The 12,156-nt window shown below is 35.3% G+C and overlaps 1 protein-coding gene across 1 annotated transcript in view; it reads left to right on the forward strand.

Annotated features, from left to right (window-relative positions):
- The first annotated feature begins 2,492 nt into the window (after positions 1-2,492).
- LOC149785949 (uncharacterized) overlaps positions 2,493-12,156 on the forward strand; it is a 213,286-nt gene continuing 203,622 nt past the window's right edge. Inside the window, exon 1 of the mRNA XM_089976201.1 lies at positions 2,493-2,665. The gene's annotated coding sequence lies outside the window, so the exon portion shown is untranslated. The remainder of the gene's footprint in view (positions 2,666-12,156) is intronic.

Here is a 12,156-nt window from a genome sequence, read left to right on the forward strand (position 1 = left end):
AGGTCGTATTCTCTTCGGTCGTGATAAAGAAGTCTGATACATTTGTTTCAGACTTCTTAACTCCGCTAAAATGTCCAACAGTACCGTAGCCGTTTGATTTTCACCCTCTTGTTTCTTTGCTGCTACTTCTTCTTGCTGTTGTTGCTGTTGTTTTTTTCTTACCTCTTCTTGTTGCTGTTGCTGTTGCTGTAGGAGAAAAGCTTGTTCCGCTTCCTTTTGTCGTTGCATAAATTTCTCCAATTCTTCTTTCTGTCTCTGTCTAAAATTCTCCACTTGCGGTAATGAAGAATGAGACGAAGGTTCCGGAACAAATTCTTGCGAGGTAAGAAAATCCACAAAATCCCAATGTACCTCTTCTGAAAGTAAGTCCGGGTTCCCTTTCGCGGTCTCCCCTGCTGGTGCACCCCAATGGATCGTTTTCTGAATTTCCGTCATGTTGAATCACTGTCGCATAGATTGACTGCACACAAGCGCTAGCGAATCTATATAGACCAACTGACGTCACAGACTAATCTCTTCGGATTGGATGCGGGCTGACTGAATTTTGTAACACGTGTTTGGATTGGTGAATGAACTCAATCCGTTTCAAACCTACCTCTACCTATAAATAAGCGCAGTTCAGTGCATTGATTCACTTGTTCTCGTCGCTTCAAGATGTGGACCGATGTGCAATCTTCTACGCTTGTGTCTTCGATGATGTTCCGGACGGACATACCCATGTATGTCCGATCCAAGTGGACCGTTGTCCACAGGACAAACACCAGTCTGTGGATACGTAGGATCTACGTAGAAAGACAAGGATGCCTCAAAAGAGTCCTGATTTACGGTCCTACAGTGAAACGCAGCCTAAGGACAAGAAGAAGACAAATGCGGTGCCCTTTATGTTAATGGATACATTAACATAAACCCAAAGGCCCTTTTCAGGGCCAGCCATATTTCTCGAAAAGAGAATGACTTTATTCAATTGCCTACCCCTTTTTTAAATTTAAATTTAAATTTAAATTTAAAAAAAAATAATAAAAAAAAAATCCCATGTTCAATTCCCCTTGAGGCTAGAGTGGCCCAGGGTTTTTTCTCCATGTTCAATTCCCCTTGAGGCTAGAGTAGCCCAAGACTATTTCCCATGTTAAATTCCCCTTGAGGCTAGAGTGGCCCACGATTTTTCTCCATGTTAATTTTCCATTGAGGCTAGAGTGGCCCAGGGGTCTCTGTAATGCTAATTCCCATTGAGGCTAGGGTGGCCCCATTCACTACTCTCGGCACATCGCCACAATCCAGGCTATTGGCACACTACCACGTTCGAGGCCAGATTTAAATCAACACGTTCAGTGTTTCGATTTAACTGGAATACCACTGGGATTCAGTTAGAACTCTATTCGTTTGGACTCGTGATTTTAGGAATATTTGGGACTTAATTCACAATACTTAAGTTCTTGTTTTAAATTGTATTTTAGGGTAATAAATTATTTGTTGAGTCTTACAAAAGTTGGGTTTTCCCCGCTCTTCTCTGTTACGTCGTTTAAGACCATAGAGTCGTACCAGACTTATTTTCACCATAGTATTATGAATATTCTAAGATTATAAGAACGTTAAAACAAATTGTTACTCGTACAAAATGACCTGTTTGATGAAATTAGAAATTAAAAGTCTCGCAGTTCTATTGGTAATTTTATATACACTAAAGTGAGCAGTAAACATGTTGATGGTTGTGTTGGTATTATTATTATTATTACATGTGATTGTTCGCAATGACTCTTTGCAGGCAAATTTACATCAGAGACAAACGGGGGGTCAAGTACACGCATCCCTCTCTCTCGGGACCGACTATTCAATTTTCGGGATGGGTGAGGGTGGAATGGGATTTTCTTTCCAGCCATGATAGTTTTTGTAATACCTAAACGTATTTCAAGTATGACGACTTTTTAATATCTAAATACGACAAAGACTATGTTGTTCAAGCAATTTGAGAGGGGGTAAATGTATTCAAAATCATTCCAGGTCTTCTCCCAGCTTTCCCTTGAAATTAAATAAATGGTCCTGTCCCAAAGCAGCACTTTAATTGCTAGAAGCAGATCTCCTATGGTTCATAAGATTTGCGATTTTGTTACTGTGAGCAGATAGCCTAAAATCAAGGACTACCAATCACCCATGTTAGTCTCCAATAGAATGTACGAGAATGTCTCGTGACTATTTTTTTCGGCTCCCTTTGTTAATTTGTTACACTATCACCACGACTTTTTAAATTTCCAACTAATTGTCTACGTATCTGAGAGAAAGAAGTAACTTTAAGACACAATCAAAATGCTCACGACATAAAGTCAGCTGTCAATTGTAATGGCGTATAAATTCATCAGAAAAACGTTGGTCAGCCCACTGTAACTTCGTCCAAGTCACGCAACACATGGCGGGAATGCAGTGCTCCCCATAGGCGATTGTTGATTGGCTGAAAGTTTGTGACGCTTCAGTTAGCAGGTGTGTTCGCTAATAAACAAGTTGATGTTAGTGCCTCTATATAAACCACCACCGTACCAGGTCATGCGAGGCGAACCCACCCGGAAAGGAATGTCACTTTTTGACACCTTGCTAAAATAGTTTTCGTTGCCACACTGATTCATTTTATGGTGTTTTTGTCGCGGATTGCATGTGACATTCCTTGTAAAGTTAGGTAAGTTCATTTGCAGTTGACGATCAATGCTGTATCGAACGATTTCGCCGTCTCAACTTTACCTGTGTGTCAAACCTTAAGGGTATGGTCACAATAGCCAAACGATAAGTAGAGCTGAGTGTGAAAATCAGCCTAAATAAGTAAATGTTTATTCAGGAAATAGATTTAAACTTTGTTGTCGCTAGATCTATTTTTGAATTCATTTATACGCCTGTTCTGTCACAGTGAAGTAGGGTTAGGGAATCGACTGGCCAGCCTTATCAGTGAGCGACATATCATCATTTGCCATTGAATGAATTGGTGTTAGGCAGTAAATAATACCATTACTGGTCTGTCTTGTTTAGATAAGGATACATGTATAATATATTATATGCACTTTCATTTTTATAGGAAACAGTTTAGAATTAGCACACGTTTACAATTTAGCTTACACTGGACTGAAGATTGCATCTTCGCCCACGATCTAGAATCCAATTTACACACCTTATTAAATCCATCACACATTATGAGCTCAAATGTTTGTTGATGTTATCCTAAAAATGATCTCTAAAATATATGTAGATCAATAGCGAATCCAGCTTGGTTTAGTCGGCCTGAGATTATGGTCTTTTGAGAGAACTGGTCTGAGCCTCAGAGTATATAGCCTTAAGAGAACATATGACATTGCATTCAACCTCTTATCCCTCCTGGGAAACAAAGCCAAAATTTCGATTGGCATACAACTACCTGTTGTTATATTTTAAGGTTTTAAGTCTCAGCCTTACATGATGTGGATGGAGGTATGTGTCATTAAATTCATCTATGCACTTGCTAGCTCCAAGTAACCCATGGAAGGAAAGGTACACATATTTCCACTTTTTTTTCTTCCAATTATTTTTTAAAATAGAAAATACAGGGACATATAAAGTCTGCAGCCGTGTTGGAGCATAATACCTATGTACACAAAATATTTCAAGAATTTCTTCCCATTTACCCAACTCCGTTCAGTGCCTCAAATGCCAATAGTATAAGATACATCGACATAATCTTACAAACCTCTTCCAGTCATTATATTACAGTAATCTTACAAACCACCCTCAATCATGTTAGATAATCATACAAGCCACTCCCAATGATATTACAGTAATCTTACAAACCACCCTCAATCATGTTAGATAATCATACAAGCCACTCCCAATGATATTACAGTAATCTTACAAACCACCCTCAATCATGTTAGATAATCATACAAGCCACTTTCAGTGATATTACAGTAATCTTACAAACCATCCTCAATTATGTTAGATAATCATACAAGCCACTCCCAATGATATTACAGTAATCTTACAAACCACTCCCAGATATATTACAGTAATCTTACAGAATCACTCCCAATCATGTTAGAATAATTTTACAGAAAACTCCCAGTAATACAACAGTAATCTTACAAACCAATCCAATCATATTACAGTAATCTTACAAACCACTCCCAATCTTATTACAGCAATCTTATAAACCACTCCCAATGATATTACAGTAATCTTATAAACCACTTCCAATGATATTACATTAATCATGTTAATCTTACAAACCACTCTTAAACATGTTACAGTAATCTTACAAACCACTTCCAATCATGTTAGAGTAATCTTACAAAGCCTCTTCCAATCATATAACAGTAATCTTGCAAAATTTCTTTCAGTCATATTGCAGTAATCTTGCAACACTTCTTCCAGTCATATTACAGTTAATGTGGCAGAGACTGACATGTATGATTGTGGGAATGAATACATGTACTTATAGGGTCAGTGTCACAGCATTGGCTTGATAGTACAAAGCAAATACTAGGTGGGATAAATACATGGTCTTATGGGGATAACAAAGTCTTTGTCAAATAAATATCTAAAGTTGCGTAAAATAACTGCATCGATGATTTGTCAAGAGATATATTAGTTTTGTCAGAGAGATATTAGTTTTGTCAAGAAATATTGTTTCACGATATATTTACTATTATCTGTTGTTACTTTGAAAGTTTCAGCTTCTAGTACCTTTTGTTTCTGACTCAGAACTCTTAGTGTTTAAATTGGGGTGTCAGATTTAGCAGCTGGTGTTGAAGAAAAATCCAGATCTATATGCCCTTGCATCAAAAATATGTATCATTCTTTTTGTCTTGCCTTTTTCAGAGAAAAAATGAAGACATAGCTATTATGATGTTGTTTGTTCTTTAGACTAAGTGTCAACTCATTGTACAAGTCTTTTGAAAGCCCAAAACTAAATTAAAGTTGAGACACATCATTCCGTCATTTTTACTAGTTAAATTTGTTTGTGCATTATTTCGTTTCACTTCAAGAATTAGATAGACTTCTACAAGAAATGAGATTTATAAAATAATAGTATTTTATAAATGACTAAATCAACATGAAATGGCAATGCACGTAGACACACACAATTCAGGGAATCTGGGATTTCATCATACTAATTACTATTTGGCAGACATTTTTGTCCTACATAATAATATTGCAGATATTTTTGTCCTACATAATAATATCACAGACATTTTTGTCCTACATAACAATATCGCAGGACATTTGTGTCGTACATAATAATATCGCAGGACATTTTTGTCCTACATAATAATATCGCAGACATTTTTGTCCTACATAATAATATCACAGACATTTTTGTCCTACATAATAATATCGCAGACATTTTTGTCCTACATAATAATATCATAGACATTTTTGTTCTACATAATAATATCACAGACATTTTTGTACTACATAATAATATCACAGACATTTTTGTCCTACATAATAATATCACAGACATTTTAGTCCTACATAATAATATCAGACATTTTTGTCCTACATAATAATATCGCAGGACATTTTTGTCCTACATAATAATATCGCATGACATTTTTGTCCTACATAATAATATCACAGACATTTTTGTCCTACATAATAATATCGCAGACATTTTTGTCCTTCATAATAATATTGCAGACAATTTTTGTCCTACATAATAATATTGCAGGACATTTTTGTCCTACATAATAATATCACAGACATTTTTGTACTACATAATAATATCACAGACATTTTTGTCCTACATAATACAATTATATTGTTATGTCTAGGGGCAGTTGTACAATTATATTGTTTTGTCAGAGTACCTGTCCAGGGGTAGTCATACAATTATATTGTTATTTCACAGTACACGTCCAGGGGCAGTCATACAATTATATTGTTATGTCAGAGTACCTGTCCCAGGGCAGTCATACAGTTATATTGTTATATCAGAGTACCTATCATGGGGCAGTCATACAGTTATATTGTTATGTTAGAGTGCCTGTCATGGGGCAGTCATACAGTTATATTGTTATGACAGAGTACCTGTCCAGGGGCAGTCATACAGTTATATTGTTGTGACAGTTCCTGTTCAGGGGCAGTCATACAGTTATATTGATATGTCAGAGTACCTGTCTAGGGGCAGTTGTACAATTATATTGTTTTGTCAGAGTACCTGTCCAGGGGCAGTCATACAGTTATATTGTTATGACAGAGCACCTATCCAGGGCAATCATACAGTTATATTGTTATGTTAGAGTACTTGTCCTAGGATAGTCATACAGTTATATTGGTGTTAAAAATCAAGGATATATACAGTCATACCTTAAGTGGTTTGTGGCTGTAGAATATTTTGAAAAATGTGAAATATAATGACTAGGCAAATGCATGGGATATTTATCAGTATCAAATGCCAGACTAGTTAAGATGATAAGTCATTTGACTATTTTGAGCCCATTTTTTGGACATGTCAACTAAATGTCTATATTATATGGTCCTCTTACTGCCTTCTCCTTTGGTAAATGTTCTATAGTGTAGTTATTATAGTTCCTGAGCTGGTCAAGGTCACTGTCCTGGACTAGAACTGGTTTGATATAAACAAAGTATCAATGAGTCATAATATTTACTTTGTTGATATTGTATTGACTCAAACTTCTGAGACAGGATGTGTGTGTGTGTGTGTGTGTCTGATTTGGATTAGCTTTAACAATTTTTCAGTCATATCGTTACGATGTCTGCAGTGTGGCAGATTATAGTGTTGTCTAGCACTGGGGCATCATGCCGCAGACATGTAGCATGATGTCCCACCCAGTCACATTATCCTGACACCAGGCCGACCAGTCCTAACAATAACCTCTTAGTGCTGAGCACCAAGCAAGGCAGCTGTTAGTACCATTTTTGTAAGTCTTTGGTACGACCTCCCGCATCCGAGGCGGACGCTCTAACCACTAGACCACCAGAGCAGTCTAAGACAGTATGCAAGTAGAATTAAACTACATGTATATGATATGAACTGTCCACAGTTAGATATTAGTGTGGTGATAGCTTTGAATACTGTCAACAATAATGCCCCTTTCTGTTACTTTTACTTTATTTGAATAGTTAACTCTTGTCCAGAATCTGTATTTGGGATTTAAAGAACGGGTGCATTTGACCCAATCAACATTTGAACTTATATCAGTGCTTGTAATGAAATTCAACATAAGAAAATCGAAAGTTATTTTTGGATGATGCTGTTTGGTTACAGTAACTTCATGCACTCTTTGTGATAGCAATGTAGGCTGTATTCAATGTGACCAGTCTTAGCCTGTGTTCAAAATGACTGGCATAGGTAAATTTTCATTATGGGTGCTGTGCTAAGAAATGAAAAATGTTAGAAATTGAAAGAATGTGGAGGACAAATATATCATCCAACAATACCTTTCAGTTTTCTGATGTTGATTTTCACACCAATCTTGATTTTGTACACTTTTTTTGCAACAGTTTCTTTAGAACTTGTAAGAGGATTTAAAGAAGTTTAAAAAATAAATTGCCCTCCACATGAGAAGCAGCAAGTCAAACTTGCCGAAAGGATTCCCAATAAGTCTACACACTGTTTGCATCTACCCACATATCTTCTAATTAATCGCTATACACACTGTTTTCATCTACCCATATGTCTTCTAATTAAATGCTACATGCACTGTTTGCATCTATCCACATATCTTCTAATTAATTGCTACACACACTGTTTGCATCTACCCACATATCTTCTAATTAATTGCTACATGCACTGTTTGCATCTACCCACATATCTTCCAGTTAATTGCTACATGCAGTGTTTGCATCTACCCATATATCTTCTAATTAATTGCTACATGCACTGTTTGCATCTACCCACATATCTTCCAGTTAATTGCTACATGCAGTGTTTGCATCTACCCACATATCTTCTAATTAATTGTTACACACACTGTTTTCATCTACCCACATATTTTCTAATTAATTGCTACATGCAGTGTTTGCATCTACCCACATATCTTCCAGTTAATTGCTACATGCAGTGTTTGCATCTACCCACATATCTTCTAATTAATTGTTACACACACTGTTTTCATCTACCCACATATTTTCTAATTAATTGCTACATGCAGTGTTTGCATCTACCCACATATCTTCCAGTTAATTGCTACATGCACTGTTTGCATCTACCCACATATCTTCCAGTTAATTGCTACATGCACTGTTTGCATCTACCCACATATTTTCTAATTAATTGCTACATGCACTGTTTGCATCTACCCACATATCTTCTAATTAATTGCTACATGCACTGTTTGCATCTACCCACATATCTTCTAATTAATTGCTACACACACTCTTTGTACATTAAGTAAATTTTTGTCTATCGTGAAATATTATTTATTAATACATAATTTACTATGCATGTTCTTTATTAGATTGGTAAAAAAAAATTTCTACCTGAGTATATTTAACATTAGTATACATGTACCATAATATTTACTGATTAATAATCCACCTCCCTTAAAAGTACATTGTGTAGACTTGTTATAATTTACCTCCCTAAAAGTACATTGTGTAGACTGGTTATAATTTACCTCCCTAAAAGCACATGACATAGACTGGTTAATTATCTATCTCCCCATAATACCGTATGCATATGATTTTCAGTTTCAATAAACACCCACATCTCCTATAAAGTGGCTGCATTTTAAATCAGATGTATCCAGTATAGGAATTTTATTAAGAAAGCTCATTAAACCCCATCTTGTAACTGTCCAGTTTTATACCAGCGACATGAAACAACATGGCCATGCAGATGGCTTACCACCTTGGCGTTTGCATTTTTTATCAACAGAGTTACGTTTGGCTGGAAAAAGACATCAGCACATGTTGTCTTGTTTGCATTTTTTATCAACAAAGTTACGTTTGGCTGGAAAAAGACATCAGCACATGTTGTCTTGTTTGCATTTTTTATCAACAGAGTTACGTTTGGCTGGAAAAAGACATCAGCACATGTTGTCTTGTTTGCAGGCCTCAAGTGATATTTTTATTTTTGTCTTAAATGGACCATATCAACAACTGATAATGTGAACTACATGTAGCTAAAGGTGTACTTGAGAAAACAAGATACATTAGCTGTGGCAGGCTGAAATGGAGACAAGGTCTTCATTTATTGTTGTGCACCAGGTGTGTCTATTAGGTAGGATGTGACAAGAAACAAGTTTAAATTATTTTCGTTGGTCTAATAAGTGCTTAGTCGACATTGAAAAGGACAGGCACAAATAAACATGAAATCTTCCGGATACGATGAATTTTTCATTTTGCAGACATGGATTTGTCTGTGTTTTTTCAGGTTATTTACCTAAGAGATACTACTATCTTACATATCATATTGTAGGCAGTTATGGTAAATATATTGCAATATAAAGTAGCATGTGATAGCCAGGCATTACTGTAGGACATTTCCAATGGCAGATGGCAATAATGGAGTATGTCTGTATGTATGTATGTATGTATATATGTATATGTATGTATGTGTGTATGTGTGTATGCATGTGTGTAGGTATGTATGTATGTACAAAGCTGGCTTTGGAAATCTGTAGTAAATGGCCACTTTTTCAAGACTTTAATTATTGTTTAAACTCATTTTTAGACAGTCATCCATATTAGGAGGCCACTTGTGAGAGACGGAGGTAAAATAAAAGTTTTGATGTTGGAAAAGTGTTCAGTCGTAATAGCTGTGCAGTTTAATACCAGTCTTGACATTCAGTATTGTCAGTAGCAGTTCAAAAAGGTGCATGTTCTTGGCTTAGAAATTGGTGTCGAGTACAGTTTTGAAATATGTTGTCATTTTCCATTAGCCATGTGTTGTTCCAGGCAGTGCATGTTTGATTGTGCCACTGACTGCTGAGGAGCTTTTTTGACATTTTGGAATTTATACAGGAGCAGTATATTCTGTATTAGAAATAATTGATTTGTCGTTTTAGACTAGATGAAATAAACGGTAACTTCTGAGATAATGGTTGATTAATTTCATCTTTGGAAATTGAATTTAGTCAAGGAGTTGTAAGCTTTAACATATTTCTGTTATATTAATTAAAATGTGTATTGATGAATATTTGAAAAATAAAAAATGTTTTATCTCTGAATTGGGTTGGAGCTGGTTTAAAGAGTTTTTGTCAAGTCAGATGTGACAGGTTTCTGATAATATTTCATGCACATAAAAGTCTTTGCTTCAACCAGCTGTTTTAAATGTTGTATCCACAGGTATTCCATTGTCAGAAAAAGTAACACTAGTGAATGCCATTCATGCAGTAATTTAGTGTAAATTATCTCTATTGATCCCAGCAGCTTGCAAGGTGCATTTTAAGCTCATGAAATAGTGTCTCCATTCACTGCTCCAAAAAGGGTCTGGAAACTAACAAATAGTTTGATTTCATAATTTCTAATAAATATCTATAAGAGTAGTGACTGTCTAACTGTCTGGTGTGTAAAATGCTATGTAAATTTCACTTAATGTTTTCCTGGACATGGTTGGTTAAGATCACCTATTATAAAGATAACTCTTTCTTATTGTTACGATTCTATGGTTTTAAACTAGCAAACAGAATTAAAACCTGCAAGTTTTATAAAATTCCAAAAATAATTTATTTCCCTTGAAAACAAAGTGAAAATTTATGAAGAACTTACTGTATTGTGAATTAAATCCCTTATAATCTTAAAAGTTTTATCACAAGTCCAAATGTATAAATTCCAATTGAATTTCAGTTGTATTCCAATAAGTTCTAATATGGAATGTTTTAATGTACCTGTAGTCTCGAATCGGCTAATAATAATAATAATAATAATAATAATGCTTTATTTATAGAGGGTGACTCATTAGTCAAGGACTATTCTTCCATGAGGCCCTCTTAAGGAGAGTATAACAATGCACATTATATAAAGATAGCAATAATTACTGTTTATTTTAACATGTTTAGTATTAAAATACAAAATTTCATGGCAGTGACCTGGAGTGTGATGTTGTGTTAACAGTCTTTTGATTTATCATAATAATATAATCCAAAAGTGTCCTTGTCGGAATTCACAACAATTCCAAATTAATGTTCCAGTCCATGCATATGAAAAAACTAACACAACAATAAGACTGATTTTAACTCAAGATGTTAAGGCAAGAATGAGTAATTTTTTAAATAAACAAGATGATAATCTACTTGACCTAGTTTGCAATTACCAGTTTCTGGAAATACTCTCTCACTTAATGGAAACTTCCATTCTAGGACATCGTGAGTTCAGAATCAAGACTGTATCTTTTAACTCAAATTCAGGTAAACTTCTTTATATTATTTAATGATCTGGATATTTAAACCACTCAGAGATATTAGCTATGTATTATGTTGTTTACAAAATAAATGTCCCAGGTCAGGTACTCAGTAAACTTGATTTTGGACAAGGTCAGGTATCAAATACAGATGTATATAACAATATAACATATCATCATTAAGAAAAGCCAACAAATAATACAAATTAAATATACATAATATTACTGGTACATACATGTAAATTCTAAAGATCAAAGGAATGAATGGGTTGCCCTTTTTGGACAGAAAGCAATACCAGAAGATAAAACTAATTTGAATGAGGGAAACTACAAAGGAAGTTTACAGACCAGTATAAGCGATTGTAACTATCTGAGAACAATATCAACATCCCATGTGACCACAGTGTCAACATCCCATGTGACTACAGTATCAGCATCCCATGTGACTACAGTATCAACATCCCATGTGACTACAGTATCAACATCCCATGTGACTACAGTATCAACATTCCATGTGATTACAATGTCAACATCCATGTGACTACAATATCAACATCCCATGTGACTACAGTATCAACATCCCATGTGACTACAATATCAACATCCCATGTGACTACAGTATCAACATTCCATGTGACTACAATATCAACATCCCATGTGACTACAGTATCAACATCCATGTGACTACAATATCAACATCCCATGTGACTACAGTATCAACATCCCATGTGACTACAATATCAACATCCCATGTGACTACAGTATCAACATCCCATGTGACTACAATATTAACATACCATGTGATTATAATATCAACATCCCATGTGACTACAGTATCA

This window comes from Sinohyriopsis cumingii, chromosome 12 (assembly GCF_028554795.1).
Source record: "Sinohyriopsis cumingii isolate HCF-2022 chromosome 12, ASM2855479v2, whole genome shotgun sequence".
Taxonomy (NCBI): domain Eukaryota; kingdom Metazoa; phylum Mollusca; class Bivalvia; order Unionida; family Unionidae; genus Sinohyriopsis; species Sinohyriopsis cumingii.